A 21,554-nucleotide genomic window follows, 5' to 3' on the forward strand; every position below is an offset into this window, starting at 1 on the left:
TTCCTTCCTATCGCTTAAAAAGTGTTACTCCTTGTCATATTCTTTACCTTTTGCCCAAATGAAATAATAGCTCAGAATTAGAAGAACTAATGTACCTGCTAAATCCTATGAGGATAACAAGTCCCAGAGATTCAAAATGTTCTTGCCTAATTAGAGTGAACAACCTACCCAGTTTTTCCAGAACTGTCCCAGTTTTCACACTGAAAGTCCTGGATCCTAAGAACCCCCCATCACCTGGTCAAGCCAGGATGTTCAGTCATCCCAGTATTTATTTTCCAGGAAATAGTGAATTCAATTTCATAAATCCAGTATCACTAAATCTTTAATGCCTAGAGGGACTATTGAAATCTTTCTTTCTGCATGGTTTTGTTTTCCATTTTTTTCAGTTACCTTATTTGTTGTCTAGATGAAAGGATAGTTTTTGAAGATTGTTCAGTTTTACAAATACAAAAATCTTTTTTTGAGTGGTATAAAACACAATTTTTAAAACAGCATCAAAAAGTGGGTGCATTTAATAACACTCAATTGGCTCATAATAGAGTATGTTTAATGAACTAGTAACAGAAAGAGTCAGTCAAAGGAAGACAAAGATTATAATCTTTGTCTTGTAATGACCACAATCAAGGGGCTCCATAACCGTTTGATGTTGTACCTGTGGTTAGAAATGTACATGATAGGAACTTGTGGGATTTTTCTAGTTCTTCTCTTAAGGTCCCAGTAAACCATGGCCACAATGTAGCACCTGTGCTGAGTTACTCTCTGCACTAAGCACTCATCTGCATAGATTCTTTGTGTGTGGCTGGTAGCCGTTCCAATCTTGGATCCTTAGCGCCCTTAGAGCCACTAGATATCTCAGTCCCAATTTCTCAGTTTTAGCCATTACACAGTCAGTTATACAAGGGCATGAAACAGTCCATCACTGATGCACTAAATCCAGTTAGGCTTTAATGGAAAAGTTGATGAAGTTGGTATCCGCCAGGATATGGTAAGGTGAGCCCAGCTGTGTATTATACCAGAAGACTAAGCAGGAAGGGTGTTGGGGCACTGCTTTCTCCTTGAGTACATTGGGAACTTTCTTTTTAGGTTTTAATCAGTCCTTTTTTTTGGGGGGGGGGGTGTGTACATGGTCCAGGAATCAAATAATCTGTCCTTTTTGCTTCATGGTCGCATGCTTCCTTGTTTTCTTTTGTTTCCTCATGTCCCTGCCACACTCTCCTTATTTCTCCAAATTCAAATATCTTTGCTAACATTTTCATCAATACAAGAGTCATGGATTGGTATCAGAGACCAGTCTACTGCATAGTTGCTTACACAAGACTAACATTTTCAAGGACAAATGACTCCAAAAAGGCAATGGGATGAGAGGGGCATGAGGTTAAAGAGATACAAGATTGCATGAAAGTAAGAGAAAAAGGCTGAAATGCATTTTCTTCAAAGTCTGGGTAAGGCTGGGCTTTGCAAGTCTAGGAATGCTCCCTGGAGGAAGCATACTATTTAGTACACATGCTGCTATGAACTTTGACATGTCTAGTGGGGTCAGAGTATAAAAGAAAGAGTTATGATAAAAATGCCCTTTTATTGAAATTTACATAATCAGAAATGATAGATGTTAAGGAAGGCTTTCTTTTCCCTTAGTATGAAAAAGAGACACAACTAAATTTGGGAATATGGAGACATGAGAGGTAAATTTAAAACTTCTTAGCAAAATCATGGTATCCATTTCATTAAAACATACAAAAGGAAAAATTATGAATTTTATAACATCAACACTCTGTACCCAGAACTATTACTGCCTGGCACAAAAACTCAATTACAGTGGCTAGACCAAATGTATACGGTGGCTATTTAATTATACATAATAAGGCATGGAGGCATTCTGTAACTCATAATCTACGAACAACATAAATGATATGATCTGAGTGTTCTAAACAAGATGAAATGAGGAATTCATCTATTATGACAAAATTAACTTAAGCATGAATATATCTATTATAAGTTGCTAAATAAAGTCCTTGTATCGATATCTGTTTCCTACTTACTAAAAATCTATCAATTGCTATTGTTAGGAACATTCTATTCTTGTCCCAGTGAGTAACCCTCCACTTCTAAGTTCTGCTGCCTTTTAGTCTCTGCTGGTTTGTGCTTTTCTGTTTATGTTTATGTGGCGCATTGGCTTGCTGCCTGTCTATGTACGTTCAGTGTCTAATTTTCTGTGATTTTGATCAAACTAAGGGAAAGAACTATATTTTAAAATATTTTGAGAAGTGACTAACTCCCTGATTGGCATCCAAATTGAAAACTGATTTTCCCCACTGGCCAGAATCATGGAAACCACTGCAAGTTCTATATCACATGTGTAATAGCATTAGAGAGACTTCCTAGAAGCAACAATTCTGGATGGGTCTCTTTTTCATTATATCCCCTCAGCATCATGTAAGCTGTAAATTTAAATTGTTTAAAATCTGCATTTTAAAACTCTCCACCAGTCACACATTCCTTCATTATTAAGATTAAATAATTAGGTGGGTATTTTGGAAATTATGGGCATTTTTAATTTGGTTTTTTATTCAAACTAGTGTTAAATAAGAGATAATATCCAGTTTTCCTTTGTTTTGTGTCCTGCTGGTTACTGGTGGTAAATTTTCCTACATGCCAGGAGATTTTGAGTTATATTTGAAACTATTTTTGGTAACAAGAAAAAGTGACTTCCTGATAGTGGATCAAGCTAGAAAATAGAAATGCATAAAAGAAAACAATTGAAAGGCAGAATTTGGCATCATAGAGGCTTTAAAATAAATGCAATATGCCATGTAATTAATAGTCAGTTGAACAAAGGACATGAACAACCAACCAACCAACAAAAACAGCCTCTTGACTCCATGCGTATCAAAATGCAAGTGTTTTGAGGACGGAAACTGATCCAGATTCTCTGTTGTTTTCTGTGTAATCTGGGAAGATTTTGTTAAATCTAGGAAATTTTCCTTAAAATTAAACAAGCAAGCAAGCAAAATTGTTTTTGCAAATGTGCTACTCACCAAGCAGGGAACACCAATGTTGTACCCACACACAGAACAATGTGGGCAGTTTGTGTCACTAGTCTAAGTAACAGAGTCCTTGAAAGAAAAAGGTCAAAAGAGGGCATTATAATTCCGAGACTGAATCACCCATATTGAAGTCTTCTGACTTTTTGTGTTTATGCTAGAAGATTTCTAAGACTCCTTAAGTAGTCAGAAGGGCATAGAGCTGTTTGGCAGATTGTTAAAGCTTGCTTTACTAGAATAAAGTAGAGTCATGGGAGTAGATATAATGAATCAATATGTAGTGTGCCTATGGAGAAAGTGACCTACAGGGCACTAATTTTAACCATTAAGGTCCTTTAAGGTTGCTAGTCCAAGTGTGTTCCTCTGATGTGAAGCCCTGGCACACACAGCCCCACCCCCCAACCCCAGAGCCTTTAAAAATGCAAAATCTCACCACATCCGTGACTCACTGAATCAGCATCGCCTAAGCATTTTATCAAGATCCTCAGGTGATTTGAATGTACTTTAAAGTTTGAAAACCACAGCTTTAAACATTGATTTGCCATATGTATCTTAGGCAAAAACCTAGTATCTTTGTTTTCTTCTATGGAATAGTATGACAAAGTTTGTGAAAACAAGGTTTGATTCTTTACATTTGTGGTTCTGAATTCATTTTCTTCAATGAGTCATTCTGAAGGTACAACTCAAATTTTGCCTTTAAATGACAAAAGTTTTTGCCTTAAGGAGACCGCCCAGTTGTTGCCCCCTAGAAAGCCCGGGCATTTGTAGACATGACTCTGTTTCCATGGCTTTACCTGCAGCCTTCTAGGGCTCCAAATTATATCGGTACTATTCAGTGTGGCCATGCAGTTTCTACTTCTTTATTTTCACTATATTTGTTGTCTTTTTGCTACACTGCTGTACATGTTCTATGTCCTGTGATACTAAGCAATCCAGCATGCAATTCTGAAAGCATCATTCACAAGAAATGACTGCCTTGCTCCAATTTAAGAAAAATACCATAAATGTGCTCTTTTATTCCCCTAAAACAGCTACAAGATAGAAAACACCCTGAGAGTCATTTTCTTCTGTAATCATTTATACACAGATTCGTGAGCTTTTTGACAGAGATAACTAGTTAGAATATGAATGTCAGCGGGCCATTCTCGGAAGTGAGCAAGTGGAAAGCATGACAAGGCAAGCACATTCTCCTTTTAACTTAGTATCAAGCCTCCCTGGTTTCTCAATTCCTCTGACAAGACTGGAATCTGTGACTTTAGAACAAGATATTACAAAATGGAAATTTAATCTGGGAAAGCATAACTTAGAACTAACTTTCTCCCTCACTTATCTTTTTTTACTCATTCCTAAGTCAAGTGAATCTATTTTAAATATTCCATCTCCTAAGTGATATTAGACAATAAAGTAGGGAAGCTCTGAGAACTTATGATACATTCATAGTCTATGATATTCACCACAGTTATGCTTTAATACTAGATATTTCGAATTTTTCCATTACAAAATTAAAAGGGATTTTAATACTTCCTATTTAGAGAGGATTCTTCTGATTTTAACCATATTTTCAAAATCGAACACACAAATAAGTGATGGGGTCTGTTTTTGTCTTTGTTTAATGGGGATAAGAGGAGCCTGGAAAGCTAGTGGTTTCTGAGGATTAACTCCAGTGGAAGGGATCCATGTCCTGGATAATCACCCAGCTATTTGAGAATGTGGTCACGTACTAGATTTGCTTATTACCTGGGTACGTTGGGGCTATAGCAGGCCCAGACCCCTTCTCTAATCCTCTTAGGCAGCTAGATTGCTAGAAGAATTGCAGGTTAGCCTCATGAATCTCACACTTCTAGCACTAGGAAATGGTTCCTAGACTCTGCTCAGGAAATCTGAATCTGACAATAATTATATTTGCCCCAGAAATGTCAGTCTCTTCCAACATTAAAACAAGCAGAAAATTTAGAATTTATGAAAGCATCCAGGTAATTGTGATAATCTAATACCCAGTTTTAAGTTGCAAACTTAAAATTATATTTGAACAATTGATTTCAAAACTCTAAAACTGCATTAACACTCACAATTTAAACTATTAGCCGATGGACATTTTATCTAACCTTTCCAAAGTTGCTGTCATGGTTCATATTTCAAGTAAAAATGATGTAACTCCATGTCAAAAGCTGCTATAGAAAATGTTCTAGATTTAGAGCAGTGACCTCTCTCTCTTCCACTCCAGATGACACTATTCCTGCTGGGAGCATCATGCATGAACTTTCATCCCTTAAAATGTTAAAGAATCGATATGCATGTCATAGCCACAGTGAAGGCTTTCTTGTGTTTTTAATAAAAGAATTAAACTTTGCAGAAAAGTAAAAGGAAAAGTTGCTGTTAAAAAAAAATAAAACATCACAGTATAGATAAAACCTATAGGGATTCAACAGTACTTGAAAGACTACTTTTAAGTATTCTTGATCTAAATGATCTAAGAGGATTTTGAGAATTAATGAATAGTGGGTTGCAGACTAGGTCAACACAGAATTTTTCTACCCTTTTACCCCCAAAAGTTTTATGGTAGAAGCACATTTATATCTCACTGTTTGGGGTTTATTCTATTGGATATTTGCATTTCAAATATTCTTTTAAATAACAGTTTATGGAAATATTATACAAATTATAGAAATAAATCCAATCGCTTTTCAAAATATGCCAGAATTCTATCTAATAGGGAAATTAATTTGAAATGTAAATGATATAATTTCAACACATACTAATTGAGTTCCTGCTATGTATAAAACATGATGTTATGAACTAGAGGGAGGGTGGCAAAGCTTAAGGCTCAACCACTGCTCTTCACACAAATATCATCTAGTGAGATCTAGTCAGGGTGAAAGAGGAGCATAAATTATTTTAATTAAAATAAAAACATTCAATAAGACATTTACAACAAAAAGTAATCCTAATTGATATATGATTGCGAACATTTAAAGAACCAGTGATAAGTATTGTGAAGCCACATCATTTTTTAACAAATGATGAGATTATGCAGTTCATCCACAGGGATACAATATTCTGGATGAGGAAAGGAAGACAGTCTTGACTCTCTCCAGTTATGCCCACTACACCAGGGCTCTATAAAGAACCAGATTGTAAATATTGGGCTTGGTGGGTCAGACAGATCCTGACTCAACTACTCAACTTAGCCACTGGAGTTCAAAAGCAGCCATACGTAATGCGCAAAAGAATGAATGTGGTGGTTGTTTATTTTTAATTTAAAAATAAAATTTTATTTACAAAAACAAGTAACAGGGCTGGATTTGGTCCCAGGGCCAGAATTTGCCGACCCCTGCTCTACACATGGTTTAATTACATCTTGAAAAGCAGATTTAAGGATGGCAGGGTCTGCTTGTCGTAGTGCTGGTATATGCATTAAGCCAATCACCTCAGAAGGTGAGTTCGAAGACTGGAATTCCACCACAGGTGCATTTGTGCTGAGTCCCAAATTGCAATTTCTCAGTAAATATTGAACAGGAGCCATTTAATGGTTTAAAACTGGGGAAGATAAAATACTCAAGGATATAGTTCATGGAACAATTTTACTATATCCCCGAGCTAGACTAGATAAATTGCAGAGTTTTTCCCATTTCCACTTTCTGCGTTTTTATGATTTATTCAAGAGGAATTAATGTAACAGTTTTTTTACTTTAGGTTCTAGGTACTAAGATTTAATAACCTACAACTGCTTATCAGAACACACTATTTATTTCAAATAACAAAAAAAAATCATTTTTCACATTTTCTTGAAGGAGAACTATTACAAACACACACATACTAAAAATTGAACCAAAGGTACAATAATCTGATTGCAAAAAACAATAGGTATCCTAAATTAGAAGATATATTTGGCACCTCTAATTTAATTCATGGTTTACCACATTGACTACATTTTTATTCCCCAGAAAATTGTAAGAATGAAATATTACAGTTTTTATTCAAAGATGAATGATCATGAAGGGTGAAAGGAAAATATGAAATACTTGCAATAAAGAACTCAATGTCTATGCTGTAAGTATAGTAATAAAATTGTATCTTCTGTGTTTCTTGCTAACCAGTTTTCAAGCATTGAAAAGACAGCATTCTACCCTGAGTCTATAATATTTGATTAGCTAAAATGTAATTTTTAAGCTGTGAACTATAAATATTTAGCACATATAAATTTTACAAAAACATAGTACATGTCCATGATATACCAAGTGTAATTTGTATGTTGATGAGAAGTCTGTCTAATTGAGTTTACTTATTTTGAAGCTTTATAACTTATAAGAGAATGAAACTATTTGAAGCCTGTCATTGAAAGATCCCAGAGCTTTAAAAATAAGTTCAGGATAGAATTTTTAAAACGTATCATCCTATAAAAAGATGTTGAATTTAAAGAAGCTAAGGAATGAGCATAAATAATCTTTAAGAAGATATTTAAGAGTGCATTGTCTCTACTAATGCTCATAAGTGAACTACCCTGCATAATTCTATGGAAGCATCTTTCTTGAGATATGAGTCTGCTCCAAATATTATACAATGAGGCTCCTAGGGGCTTTGTTTAGTATCACATTATTAATATAGCTACCATTCAAACTGCCCCTAGCCAGGAAGTGAATAAGGGGTGATGCTATCTCAGTTGAGGTCATGTTAGATTTTAGTATTTGTGGGTCCCTTTTGGCTGTTCCATGTTAAAAGTGAGCATCTTTTTATTTGACTCATGGCTATGTCATAGACCTATTTAATGTACTTGCATATGCGAGATTATCTTGACCTAAAAACTGATGTGGGTAGGGAACACAGGTAGAAAGCAAATAGAAACAGTAGTCTGTGTTAGAATTCTTCCGAACAATTGTTTTTCTGGGAGGTAAACCCAGACAGAACTACTTAGAAACAGTTTGGCTACATTGCTTTTTTCTTACGGATTGAATTTTCAATTCAATGCTGCCAAATGCTAAGGGAAAACCATCTTCTGAATATGATATTTACATTCTTTTATCTAATTATTAGATATCTGGACTAATGGTGATTTTCGTTCACATTAGCAAGAAACTGACTAGATTATTTTATATTTAAACCCAAGGAAGTGCACATTTGTTTAAAAATACGACTTCAGAATTAAAGAGCGGATGAAAGAGTGATTGTGTGCTCTCCATTTTTCTTATGGTTTCTTGTTCCTGGAATATTCGCTTCTGAGTTTTCATTTATTACAAAAAACAGTTTAGTGGTTACACATGGTGAATATACATAAAATAATTAGGAGTGTCATTTGCGAGTGCGAAGAATTTTTCGATCACCATCTCAAAATGCAGTTTGTAAGGAAGATTATATTTACCAAACAGAATTGTGTGACTTTCCCAGAATTAGTCATTACATGAGGAAAATTCAAATTGAATTATTGCAATTTTAAAGTTTATTGTATTTAACAATGTCAGTAGGTTGAATCCAAATGCCATAGTCATTCCTGATTCATAGACATATTTCTAGATGCAGCTAAAATGCTTCTGCAGCTGGCTGGCTGGTGAAACAAGCTGGATAGAGGTTGAGAGTCTCTATAAGGTCTCAAAATTCAATACTCTTTAAGGATTGTCAATTCAACATCTGGTTACTTATTGTTTCTTCACATAATACAAGTAGGTGGGCTTCATTTTCAGAGATTTTATGATTTAATTTTCTTTCCAGTGACCTCTAAGTGAATGGCAACACATTTTTTATTAAGTGAGTCTTAATAGAACTAATTATTCCTTAAGAAAGCAATTATTTCTTATCATAAGGGGCCAGATTATTAGTAAAATATCATAAGAAAAAAATTTAGCTTAAAGAATGGTAGAAATAGACATTGGGCTGATATATGCATGTATTTTTAGATGCAATAAAAGCCATGCTTATCTAAATATTGAATACTTAGCCTTAATTTAAATATATTTTAAATCCTTCCAGAGTTAGAGATAAGGTTTTGGATAAAATAATTTTAAAATACCGACATCATATTATAAGCAAAAATGGGGAAAATGACCTATTATATGTTGGATGATCTATCCCTAGAAAAGAAATAATAGAATGAACTACTTACTGTTCTCATCCAATAAGCCAACAGTATGTTTGTTAGAGACACTAAAAGACTGGCTTCAAATATATTCATTTACTTATATCTCCATTAGCATTACATGCAAACTTACAAGAACATTTGGGCAGTTTATTTTAAACGTGAGAAACTTTCCTCCTTAGTCTTGAAGTATACTCTTATTTTTATTATTATCATATCCACACCTTCATTTTGTGTAGTTCTTGAAATGAATTGTCCAGACCAGATAAGTCTAATTGTGTAAAAATCATCTCTGAATTAAAAACAATTTATAAGAACATCAGTAAAGAAAATTTTCCTATCACAAATCCAGAAGTAAGCAGTGTTCAGAGCATAACCCAATACAAAGATTTTCGTTTCAATGAGGCTTAACTCCTTGAGTATTTGTACACATGCAAGAAAATTTGCTTTTATAATAATAGCAAAGAGCAGTTTTGACAACTTTTACACTGTCAGTTGAAGATTTTCCCCATATTTTTCCACACTGGTAACTTTTGATTAAATTGGGACATAAGTGGATATTATTTAACCAATGGTAAATGGAATTATAAGATTAAAAAAGAAGGCATAAGTGTCATATCATTGTTTCGATGGTTGCCAAGTTTCCATAATTATTCCCCATCATCTCATGAGAGTGAGCAACAATGGTTTCATAATGTAGAGCACCTGTGCTTTGGGATATATTTCATACATCCCTACAAATTTGATTTTAAAATCAAATTATTATATTTAAACCCAGTTCAAGAAATAACATTTTCTTGAAATACAAAACATAATATTTTCAGGCATTTGCAATCAAATTAGAGATCATGAGATCCATTCATGAATAAATGATCAGAGGGAGGTTAATCCCAATGATACCATAATTGGAATCTCTTTTAGCAGTCAAGCTGGCCTGCTAGCTGCCTCGTGAAAGAAGTGTTGTGAAAATGCATGTTATAGAGTGTGAGGATAGTACACTCCGAAGGGAAAACTGGCAAGCGTCTGATTCCATCATTTTGGATGTAAAAGTGCCATCTGGAAATAACTTAGAAAATAACTTGTGCTTCGGTACAGGAAAGGCTTTAATTCAAACTGAGTTAAAGTTGAAGCAATTTCAATGGACAGAGAGAACACTTCCCATTGATGATGACACTTAGTATGTAAATTCAGAGCACAGAGGCAGCATTGTTCTAATGCAGAGTTTCCAATATGTTTGTCATTTGTCATATGTAGCACATCTGCCACAGTCAAACTATGGCAAATTGATACTCCCCACTTCATTAGGAACCAGGGTATGCAAAGGTGATGTAGTAAAACTCCTCCTGATGATACAGCCAGTTAAGGAGCCCATAAGAAAAATGAATTGGTTATAAGATTAGGGAGTAACTAGAGAAAGGGGCATTGACCCTTTGTTTTGCGACTGGATATCACTAAGGCACCCAATCTGTAGCACTATGTGTGCTGGCAGAGCCAGGGAGCCTTGGGAAGGGACGGTAAGATGGGGGTTGTGGCAAAAACAAGTCCAGGGCCTTTCCCTTCCAATTTTCAGTTTGTAAGAGATATGGAAGATGGGCCCTATTTGTACTCAGTGTACCTGGAATTTGGGACTGTGGAAGGTGTGTTATTTTGGAACTGCATTCTTAATAAAGAATTGTAGCACCATTAGTCCATAAGTAGCTACCATAGCAATAAGTTATGATGTCCTCAGGTACAATGCAGTCAGGAAATGTGGTCGCAGGACCACCAGTGGTGGAATAAGCCCCTCGTCAGGGGGCAAATTGGAGTAAAGAATCAAGCAAATAGACAATGATTCCAGATGATGCTAGTATAGGGAAAGAGCAGTACCTAAGAAAAGGCAAACCCCTACCCCAAGCTCTCAAGTCAAAGTCTGTGATGGGTCATATATTACATTGATGATTTTAAAGTAACAGGACTAAGTTTTAAAAATGGAATTATACTTTCCCAATAAAGAACTAAAGAAAAAGTATGAAAAATTAGGCAGTCAGACTGCTATATTTATTATTAACGAAGTCTTCTACCCAAAGGAAAATATACCAGTTGGTGTCAATTACTGTAAAAATAAGGTTGATCTGTATCAATATTCCAACAATTTGAAGCCCTTTTCTTAAACAGTTACACCGCTGTTTTAGAGCATAAGGACATTCTGAAACTGGGGATATTTCCAGGGACATTCATTGTGCATCATTTGTTTTACATGTAGTGATCTGAATCACCATAAAAGTGTCAGCAAGTTTATGCCGGACATAAAAAAATCAGTGAACATTTTGTGCCAAAAGGTATCGATGAGACAGTCCCTGTGACCCAACAAGAATGGAGTGCTTACTATGAGCTGAAGTTTCAAAGAAGAAAAAATATTTAGTCCCAGACATCAAGAAGCTTAAGATCTGGTAGGGGGGATCAGAACCCATACAATGAACTTTAACAATTAAAGATTTATAATATAAACTTCATTTCCTCTCTGATTAAATACATTTTTGTAAACACCCAATTAGAATTATACAAAAGAATACATTGTTCTTCAAATTGTTTATGCAAGCATGCTAATGAATAACACATACTTTCCAGACGGGAAATTATATTCCAGCTAATTGATTTTCTTAGAAAACCAATACTTTGCACACATATAACATTTTGATTTAATATCTCACTGCAAATAGTTTCTAAATGAAATTACAGGAATCATTAGGCACAGAATCCATGATCTAGATCTTTGGAATTATTTCCTCTCACTTCTATTTACTCTATTTTTCCTGTTTATTTCACTGCAAATAGTCCATAAATGATTGATAACAGCTCAAAAATTTTGAGAGGCAATCTGAGATATATATTCAAAAAATTTATCCACTTCTTAGAATATGCCTTATAATTTCCCTAAACATGTTCGATTGCCTGCCACAAAAGGATTTCTATAAATATCCCTAACCTTGCAAAGTTTAGCCTTTTTAAATCACACATTCGTTCAGTTAATGATTTTTCTCTATGATCATTAATTCAGTTCTCTTCGTTAACACCCACCCAGCCACCAGACCAAGAGGTTTAGAGATATCTTGTTGCGTTCTCAGTTAACTTATATCCTGCAAGTTTAATGAATCAACATATTCCACCAAAACTTCAAAGACTGTCATCTTTCCCCTGCTGTTTTCCTCTCCATTCCTGTTTCTTTTATTACTTATTGCAATAGCTTCTTCCTATGTTCAGTTCTGACCTGCTATTTTATGCCACCCTGTATAGATCCACTATATCACCTACTTCATCCCAAATACGTAAAGTCAACCTAATGCTTTTATGTTGCTTATAATAAGATGTCCATACTCTATATAATTCCCGGTTCTTCATGAGTACTGACAATCTCATTCCCAGATTTTTACTAATCTCTTTACCTTGTATTCTAACTACATTTACTCCCTAAGTAGACCATGAGTCCCAGTCAGTTTATGTTGTGGTAGGAAGCAACACCCTCATGTCTGTGATTTAAAGCAATGAATAATCATCAAACATTTACTGAGGTCTCTGTTTTCAAGTCTTCTACACTCAAGGATGCAGGTTGGCAGCACCTCTAGAAAAGTGTTGGGAAAAGGCAACATAGAAAACTGTGTTCTGACTTTTATATGCTTCCATTCAGAAGTGACACACAGCAGTTATTCTGAAATTCTACTGGCAGAACAAGTCATGTTCACATCTACAGAGTACATGCATAGTCATCTCACCTACCTTTATGAAATTGCTTATTCTAATCTCTCTTTCCTCCTCTCGCCCCACTACCAAATTTTATCCTTTTCCTCATGATAAAATCCTTTTCATCACTGATGGGCGAGCCTCCTTTACATTCCTAATGGTGCTTAATGGCACACACTCCTAATGTGGTTCATAAGGATTTATCTCATATTGTGATAATAGCATCATTCCTTAATGATAATAACAGTAGCACTACCAAAAACTTTGTAGCAAATACTGTACTAGGTACTTTGAAATATTATCTCATTTAGTCCAAACAACAACTTTGCAATATAGGTAATACATTCTTTTGACAGAGAAGCAAGCATTGGGTAAGGGAGGTTATAAGGGACTGGCTGTCTCCACATAACTGGTAAATCCACGATCTAAATCCAAGTCTCTCTGGTTACAGAGCCTTGTTGCTACACAATACTCTAGAATCTCTAACTTACATCTCACCCCCATTCTGATTTCTTTAAGTTTACAGCTTCCTTTGTAGTCCTTCCATATAAGGAGCTCTGAGTAAGTAATTGCTGAATTATTTAATACCCTCAGTGTATTATCTAATGTCTGAAAGTCTTCCATTCTCCTGGAGAAGGTGGTGATATGTTCTTTGTCACTGATATTTAGATAGTCCTTTATGTGAATGGGGAATAGATTTTAGGAAACCTGTATCCATATTTAGTGCAGAAATCTTGTTAGCCTTTGTTTTATCTTACGCTACAGACGAATCCATCGTCAGTACTAGTAATGCCACTGCTTCTGGATGCCAGTTAGCTTATCTTGAAAGTGCAAAGGAACAATTATCATTCAAACTGGTTTCTGAAACCTCTATGGAGGGCCATTTTAGCAATGAATGCACAGTACAATTCTGCCTCTATGAGGCAAGTTGGCTGCAATATTTGAAATATATCTAGTTTCACTGTGTTTTAGCAGCCTATTTACATGTTATGAACTCTGACTACATTAATTATAACTGCCACTTTCTATAAATAAATATCAGTGGCAAATAAAACTAGAATTCAGTATTGTTTTGTACTTCTCCAGGCATAGCTTGTCAGCAAATGGGTTAGAGCCTTTGATAGTCATTTTACACTCAGCTTGGTTAGCTCCAGTATAATTGGTGTGAAAGTAATGAAATTACATCATAATTTTAGAAGCAATATAGCTACCATATGCTTGCATTATAATATAACTGTTGGTTTTGTTTGCAGATTACACATGCCCCAGGCATCCTTGAAAGTCATTTCAATTTACTTAGAGAAACTTCTACATGCAATGCATAGGAATGATGCCTGGTGAAAATTTAAAGAAAAATAATTGTTTAATTAAAAATGTTTATTTATGTTTATTTCCATAACTAATGGCCATGAAAAGCAAAGTTTGTACAATGAAATTATGGATCAGCAAACAAATGTTCAGTTGTAAATCTAACATGACTGACCTAAGCAGAAAATATTTATGTACGTATAAATATTTTTTCCTGTGGTGACCATTATTTTTTTTTATTTTCACATTTTTTAATTTTTACATTTTAAAAAAGATATTACAAGAAAGAAACACAAACATTCTTAACATATGATCATTCCATTCTACATATATAATCAGTAATTCACAATATCATCATATAGTTGCATATTCATCATCATGATCACTTCTTAGAACATGTGCATCAATTCAGAAAAGGAAATAAAAAGAGAACAGAAAAATAAAACAAAAACAGAAAAAAAAATTATACATACCATACTCCTTACCCCTCCTTTTCATTGATCACTAGCATTTCAGACTAAATTTATTTTAACATTTGTTCCCCCCATTATTTATTTTTATTCCATATGTTCTACTCATCTGTTGACAAGGTAGATAAAAGGAGCATCAGACACAAGGTTTTCACAATCACACAGTCACATTGTGAAAGCTTTATCATTATACAATCATCTTCAAGAAACATGGTTACTGGAACACAGCTCAGCATTTTCAGGCAGTTCCCTCCAGCTTCTCCATTACATCTTGACTAACAAGGTGATATCTACTTAATGCGTAAGAATAACCTCCAGGATAACCTTTTGACTCTGTTTGGAATCTCTCAGCCATTGACACTTTGTCTCATTTCACTCTTCCCCCTTTTGGTAGAGAAAGTTTTCTCAATCCCTTGATGCTGGGTCTCAGCTCATTCTAGAGTTTTTCTCAATCCCTTGATGTTGAGTCTCAGCTCATTCTAGGATTTATGTCCCATGATGCCAGGGAGGTTCACACCCCTGGAAGTCATGTCCCATGTAGACAGGGGGAGAGTGGTGAGTTTGCTTGTTGTGTTGGCTGGAGAGAGAGGCCACGTCTAGAGCAACAAAAGAGGTTCTCTTGGGGGTGACTCTGAGGACTAATTTTAAGTAGGCTTGACCCATCCTTTGTGGGATTAAGTTTCATATGAACAAACCCCAAGACTGGGGGCTCAGCCTATAGCTTTGGTTGTCCACACTGCTTGTGAGAATATCAAGGGTTCAACTTGGGGAGGTTGAATTTTCCCCTGTTCTCACCATTTCCCGAAGGGGACTTCGTAAATACTTTTCCACTCACTGATTAAATCACTCTGGGATTCATCGGGGCATCACTCTGGACAAACCAACAAAATCTCATGTCCTACCCAAGATTCTAAGTACTTATGGTGTTCAATAAAGCTATCTACATAAGTTATATCAGGAAATGCACTAGTCAAAATATAAATTTTGTACCAAATAAACATTTTTTGCTTTAGTCTCACACATAAGTTGAAATTTTAAAATATTGATTACCATCTATTTTCAGCAACCTGCAGTAATGACATTCCTTCGTTCTTCCTCATACAAAACCATTTTTTAAATTTGTACATTTAGTCACTATCATTATACACTCTAGGCATTCCTAGATTATACCATCTCAACCTTTATCATCTGTCTTTTTTTGTGATTTCACTTATGCCCCTAGTCCTCCTCCCTCTATCATTCTCACATTCAGCTTCATTCAGTGTTTTAACATAATTGTATTAGAGTTAGGTAGTATTGTGTTGTCCATTTCAGAGTTTTTATATTCAGTCCTGTTGCACAATCTGTATCCCTTCAGCTCCAATTACCCAATATCTTACCCTATTTCTATCTCTTGATGGTCTCTGTTACTGTGGTGACCATTTTTAAGATAGAAATCAATTTTAAAATTGTACTAATTCATGGTGATGGTAGCAGAATTTTGCAAACATAATTAACAGCACTGAATTATAGATTTGAATGTGGTTAAAAGGAGAAATTTTACGTTGTACATATGTTACTAGAAAAATGTTAAACAAAATAAAGTCATAGGAATGTACAGCACAAATCAGGAACCCTATTAGTACAATTACAATAGTAGTTAATAGTTCAATTACAATAATATCAACTGTAAGTAATATACTGCACTAATATTTAATTTTTAGTTCATAGTATAATTATGTAGTCATACTTATACGAATGTAACAAATATACTGCACTAAGGCAAGGTATTTATTACAGGGGCCATAAGGAAACTGCATTTTCTGCAAGGTTTTTCTGTAAAGTTAACTTTCTAATTAAAAAAAAAAGAAAAAGGTATACCAATTCAAAGTATCACTTGGATTTTCTTTTATTCTTTTTTCCCTTATGTTAGCCTTTATGTGGAAAAGTATCAAAGTGAGATTTAATCTGAAGACTAAAAATAAAATTAAAGTTAGTGAAATAGAATGTTGGCACTTCAATAACAAAAACGCAGTAATGTTGCTCAAAATGTGGACAAATGGGTTGCCTTTGCTCCTCTAATCTTTATAAATAGTTACCATACTTTTGAAAGTATCATAGCAAATATTGTGACATCAAAAAGGAGAATGGGATTTTTCTGGTCAATAGCTTGAGTCTTAATTTGTTAAAGATGATTATTCTCAAAGATTCAGAATATATACTGACATGTTTAAAATGTATTAAAGCAAAGTTTATTAAGCATCCAAGGATTCAGAAGATAGTTCATTGCATTGCCACCTCAAAGTTAGCTCTGTAGGAATCATTCATGGCAGGCCCAGAGTTAATCATGGATTCTCTACTAGTCTGATTTCAGAGGTATACTTCTTAGTCAAACCTGGCTGTTCAAAAATGCTTGAGATTATTTTACCAGGGAACAAAAACTTTAAAAGTACTAATAGAGAGAAGGCTTAACCTATGCATATTCATGACTGAAGGGATATAGATGAGATTTGAAATAAGGTGCATATGATGGCTCTTAGCTTTTGCTCCCACCAGGGTCAGTTTGTGGTGAAAAGCGCCATTGTGGACTCAAATGTAAGGTCGGGAGCACTGCAAATTCTCCTCAATTCTGCTGTGACATATTCTAGACTAACCTGAGGTGGACACTGGATAATAACAAAATGGACCATTTTGCTAGTCCCTGAGTGTTAGACACTCAGGGAAACAGAAAGATGGACATTGAAATCTCAAAATGAATACTGATATAAAAAACTAACCTGCCTCCTTACCTTCAATTATCACTTCTATTTTGGTCTCTCTCAAATTTGGGTCTCATTCATCATTTCTTAACTGTATTCTAGTCGTGATTTCCTACTGTAAATATCCACATCATTTCAAAATCAACAGCCCTTACAGGTCATTTTGGCCCCCAAACTGTGAGCGGTATTTTTTCAACTCTTGGAAAACCACCTGTGGCCAAGAGAAAAAGGCACACCCCTTTCCCATTTCAATTAGGGATTCTTTCCACTCAGGCTGGAAGCCTTGAATACAGTCCCTTAGGTTAATCACTCTTATGGATAAATACGAAGTCTTGCATTTCTTTTCCTAAAATTTTATATCCATTTTCTTCTCCACATTCACTTCCATCATGTCATCCAGGTCTTCACTCCCAAGCATCCAAATCAGTTGATGGCAACCTATTGGTTCTTCTTGTCTTTGGTAGCCTGAGGTCACATATCTTGAAACTTCCAACTTAGGTAACCTCTCTTAAAATGTTTTTAAATTGGGCTATCGAGAACGTGTGGTGGACGGACAACACTGCACTGCTGGCACCAGCTGGGGTTGAGCAGATCTCTCCGCTGAGAGTTCAGAGGGGTCTTCCCACACTGGGGCTGAGAGGTCATCCACTGCAGTGTTTTATCTTCTCTCCATCCTGAGAGGGTACTTGGTGACCTCATTCTTCTTGCTCAAATACCCAACCCTGCTATAGCAGAGAAAGAAACAACGATTTCTCAATAAACACATCTCTCACCTCGGAGGTGCTGGAGAAAATTTGGGGAATACAATGACAGCCTTTCAACATGCAGTTACAGTTCGAACTGATATGCTGGAATTAGACTGCCATATCATAAAAGATGAACAAGTTGTAGTATCACACAATGAGAATCTAAAGAGATGAACTGGGGTCAATGTAAACATTTCTGATCTCAAGTACTGTGAGCTCCCACCTTACCTTGGAAAATTGGATGTCACATTTCAAAGAGCCTGCCAATGTGAAGGAAAAGATAACTGAATTCCCTTACTGAAGGAAGTTTTTGAGGCCTTTCCTAGCCCTCCCATTAACATCCATATCAAAGTCACCAGCAGTGTGCTGATTGAGAAGGTTTCAGAGTTGGTGAAACAGTACAGAGAACACATGAAATGAAATTGTAGAAAAATGCTACAATGAGAATTCAGATATTCATGTACTCTTCAGTCTATGTGTGCTGCTCATTCTTGGCCCATTCATCACTGGCCTCTTGCCTTTTGTGCCCATCTGAGAACAGTTTTTTGAAATTCCAACGCTTCTATCATATTTAAACTAAAAGAGCCATGCACCATGTCAAGGAGTCAAACGTTTCTCATATGGCTTTCTGATAGACTACTAATGAGGAAAGCTCGATTTGACCACCTCACTGCTAGAGGCATTAAAGTGTATATTTGGGCACTAAATGAAGAACAAGAAAACAAAAGATCTTTTGATTTGGGAGCAACTGGGGTGATGACAGACTATCCAACAAAGCTTAAGGATTTTTTTACATAAGTTTTCAACATAGAAGAAGAGGTACTCAGAGACAGTCAAAGAAAACATGAAAAAGACTTAAGAAAAAAAAAAATCTTTCACCATCATTTCCCTAAGCCATTTCTAAAATGGTAAAAGGTTTAATCACTTAAAGTTTTCTTACCTCATTTTTAAGCCTGTCTGAGAATGTAGAAACTATTATATATTTATTTTAAACAATTTTGCCTGTTGTACATTTAAAAATAGTTTACTTAGAAAGATAATTGGTTATAAAATGTCAGTAGAAGACAATGGATCAAGATTTCTGTATATGATGCAGTATTACACTATTATAAATAATTCTGAAATCAAAAACTCTTTGGTAAATTTGGCATTAGCCCTCAATGGAATAAGGTCAACTGATTAGTAAACCAAAATTTGCAAGGCCATTACGGCTAATCTGAGCTGTCTCTATTTCTAGGTATATCTTAGAAATAAATAAATAAATACATACATAGATAAATAAATAAATAAGAACAGTGGAAGGAGAGTTTGTACATCGGTGACATGATTGTCTGGCAAGTTACACCAGTTGACGTAAGACAGGCTCAAAGAAATAGCTGAAAGTACATTACTTGATGAGATATTAAATCTGTAAATTGATTAGATTTCTTAGTTGCTTCTGTCAATGGGAATATTCTATTTGGAATCTTTTTCAGGTATGTAACAATGCTACTGTGTCTATTTTTTTGATAAATATTAAAAATGAACTTATCAATTATAAATTATGACAAGATCCAAGTAGTCATATTTTTATGTTTCTCTGAGAAAATGTAAGATTTACATTTTTGGCAGTGACTACTGGACCTACATCTAGACCTCAGATTGCATCTTGATTCCTAATCATCATATTAAACTGACGAAAGTGGACATCATTGTTTCTATCACTCATGGTAGGAACCATCTGTTGCCCTCTTTCTAGCTAAAAATTCATTCTTTGGCCATTAGCTAGAAATAGAATTTTCCAAAATTTTAGGCATCATTTTCTCAGTGTTTTCTGATGTGATTTCATGTGAATCTGTTTCTGATCTTTTTTATTAGGTCTTTTCATGATGTTAGGTTGGAAGTTAAATATAATCTAGAATAAAAAGTTTCTTTTACCTGGATTACATCACTCATTTGGAGTTTGCCAGCTACACAGCTATGAAGGATGATCATAATCTCCCATCTGTCCCTGAATGGCATAAATAGTATTTACTTTCTTTTTTAAACTGAAATAAAGTTTTCTAAGAACAAAAAAAAATAAAAATAAAAAATATAAAAAGACTGTGTGGTGGCTTTACACTCTCTTTTTTTCCTATAAATGTTACTTTCATTTCTCCCCATCACATAGAGTACAGTCTTCTATGTGCTGTAATGCATTGGAAATGCAATTCCTTCACTTTACTTATATAATACCCATTCCGTCTTTATCTGGCTGTAAAGATTATCAAAATTTTCCAGTCTTTAAAGGTCCAGTGTAATGTTTTTCTTCTTCCACTGGTATTTTTGCCCACTTAGATTTTCCCTTTGAAGTCTTTCTCTATTTGCCATCAATTCTACTCATGGTATGCTTTTTCTCTAATGGCTTCAAACATCATAGTTTCCTTTTGTTTTTCTTGAGGAGAAGGACGATGTCCATATTTTTTATAACTTACAGCACATAGACATTGATGGCTTTATATTAGGTACTGATTTTTATCATCTTACTTACATATTGATTTCCAAAGAGTTGAGGGCTAATTCATTTGACGAGACAGAAATGTTATTAAAAGATTAATAAGTTTTGATTTCCTTGTGGATATTCAATCCAAATAGATGCATGTGTCTTGTCATATTTTTTTTTTAGGATTTATACACTCACTTCTACCCTTTTCCCCCCCAAAATGGCTGGTTGAACTAAGTGATGACTAAATTCCCTTCTGTTCCCCAGATTTTTAACTGCTGAGACCCAACAACTCAAATGAGAGAGAATGCCAAATTGAAGTCATATTAGCTCTCATAACGACTATGGTAACAAATATAAGTAGTGTTATTTTGGGGTAGGTAGCTGACAAATTTGCAAAACCAAAAAAAAAAAAATACACATATTGTGTCATTACTCTTGCCAACATATCCTATCATCACTGTTTTAGCTGAATAAAGATAAAATTTATTGGCAAGGTTGCTAGCAAAATTATTATGAGTTAAATTTATGTTTTTATGTGGCTTAGTTATTAGTAACTAAGAAAAAAATTAATAAAAACATTTAAAGGCACAACTCAAAAGTTCAAAGTAAATTATAACTACTGTTATTGCACCTTTGTGTCCTTCAGAATTGTGGGGACTCTGATCAATACCACTACCTTAGGAGTTAAGGAGCATTTACTTGAGTAGGGATTCAATTCACCATTAGAGAATATAAACAACATTGTATGTAATTTGTTAAAGTTCTAGGATACTCTAATCTACAGAAAATTATGAGATTTTCCAGAAATCTTAGGTGAAGTGGAGATAACTAGCAAGATTCCAGTTATGCTTTCAGAGCGAGCCCCCAAAGGAGGCATGTGCCTAACCAGCCTTCCTTCTGGGAACAGGGATTAAACTGAAGGAATATTCTAGGGCTTTCTCTAAGGCCAGGGGTTTTAGAAAACCATTCCCCACCTGGGTTTGTTTATTCTGTAGCTGTACAT

At 35.0% G+C, this 21,554-nt stretch overlaps 1 long non-coding RNA gene and 2 pseudogenes across 1 annotated transcript in view; 1 reads left to right on the forward strand and 2 right to left on the reverse strand.

The window, feature by feature from the left end:
• Window positions 1-21,554, reverse strand: part of LOC143682818 (uncharacterized) — a 163,317-nt gene that overhangs the window by 43,132 nt on the left and 98,631 nt on the right. The gene's annotated exons all lie outside the window — the stretch shown is intronic.
• LOC143682381 (rRNA-processing protein FCF1 homolog pseudogene) lies at window positions 592-1,198 on the reverse strand (annotated as a pseudogene).
• On the forward strand, window positions 10,628-18,885 carry LOC143682388 (lysophospholipase D GDPD1 pseudogene; annotated as a pseudogene).

The sequence above is a fragment of the Tamandua tetradactyla genome, chromosome 5 (assembly GCF_023851605.1).
Source record: "Tamandua tetradactyla isolate mTamTet1 chromosome 5, mTamTet1.pri, whole genome shotgun sequence".
In the NCBI taxonomy this organism is placed as follows: Eukaryota; Metazoa; Chordata; class Mammalia; order Pilosa; family Myrmecophagidae; genus Tamandua; species Tamandua tetradactyla.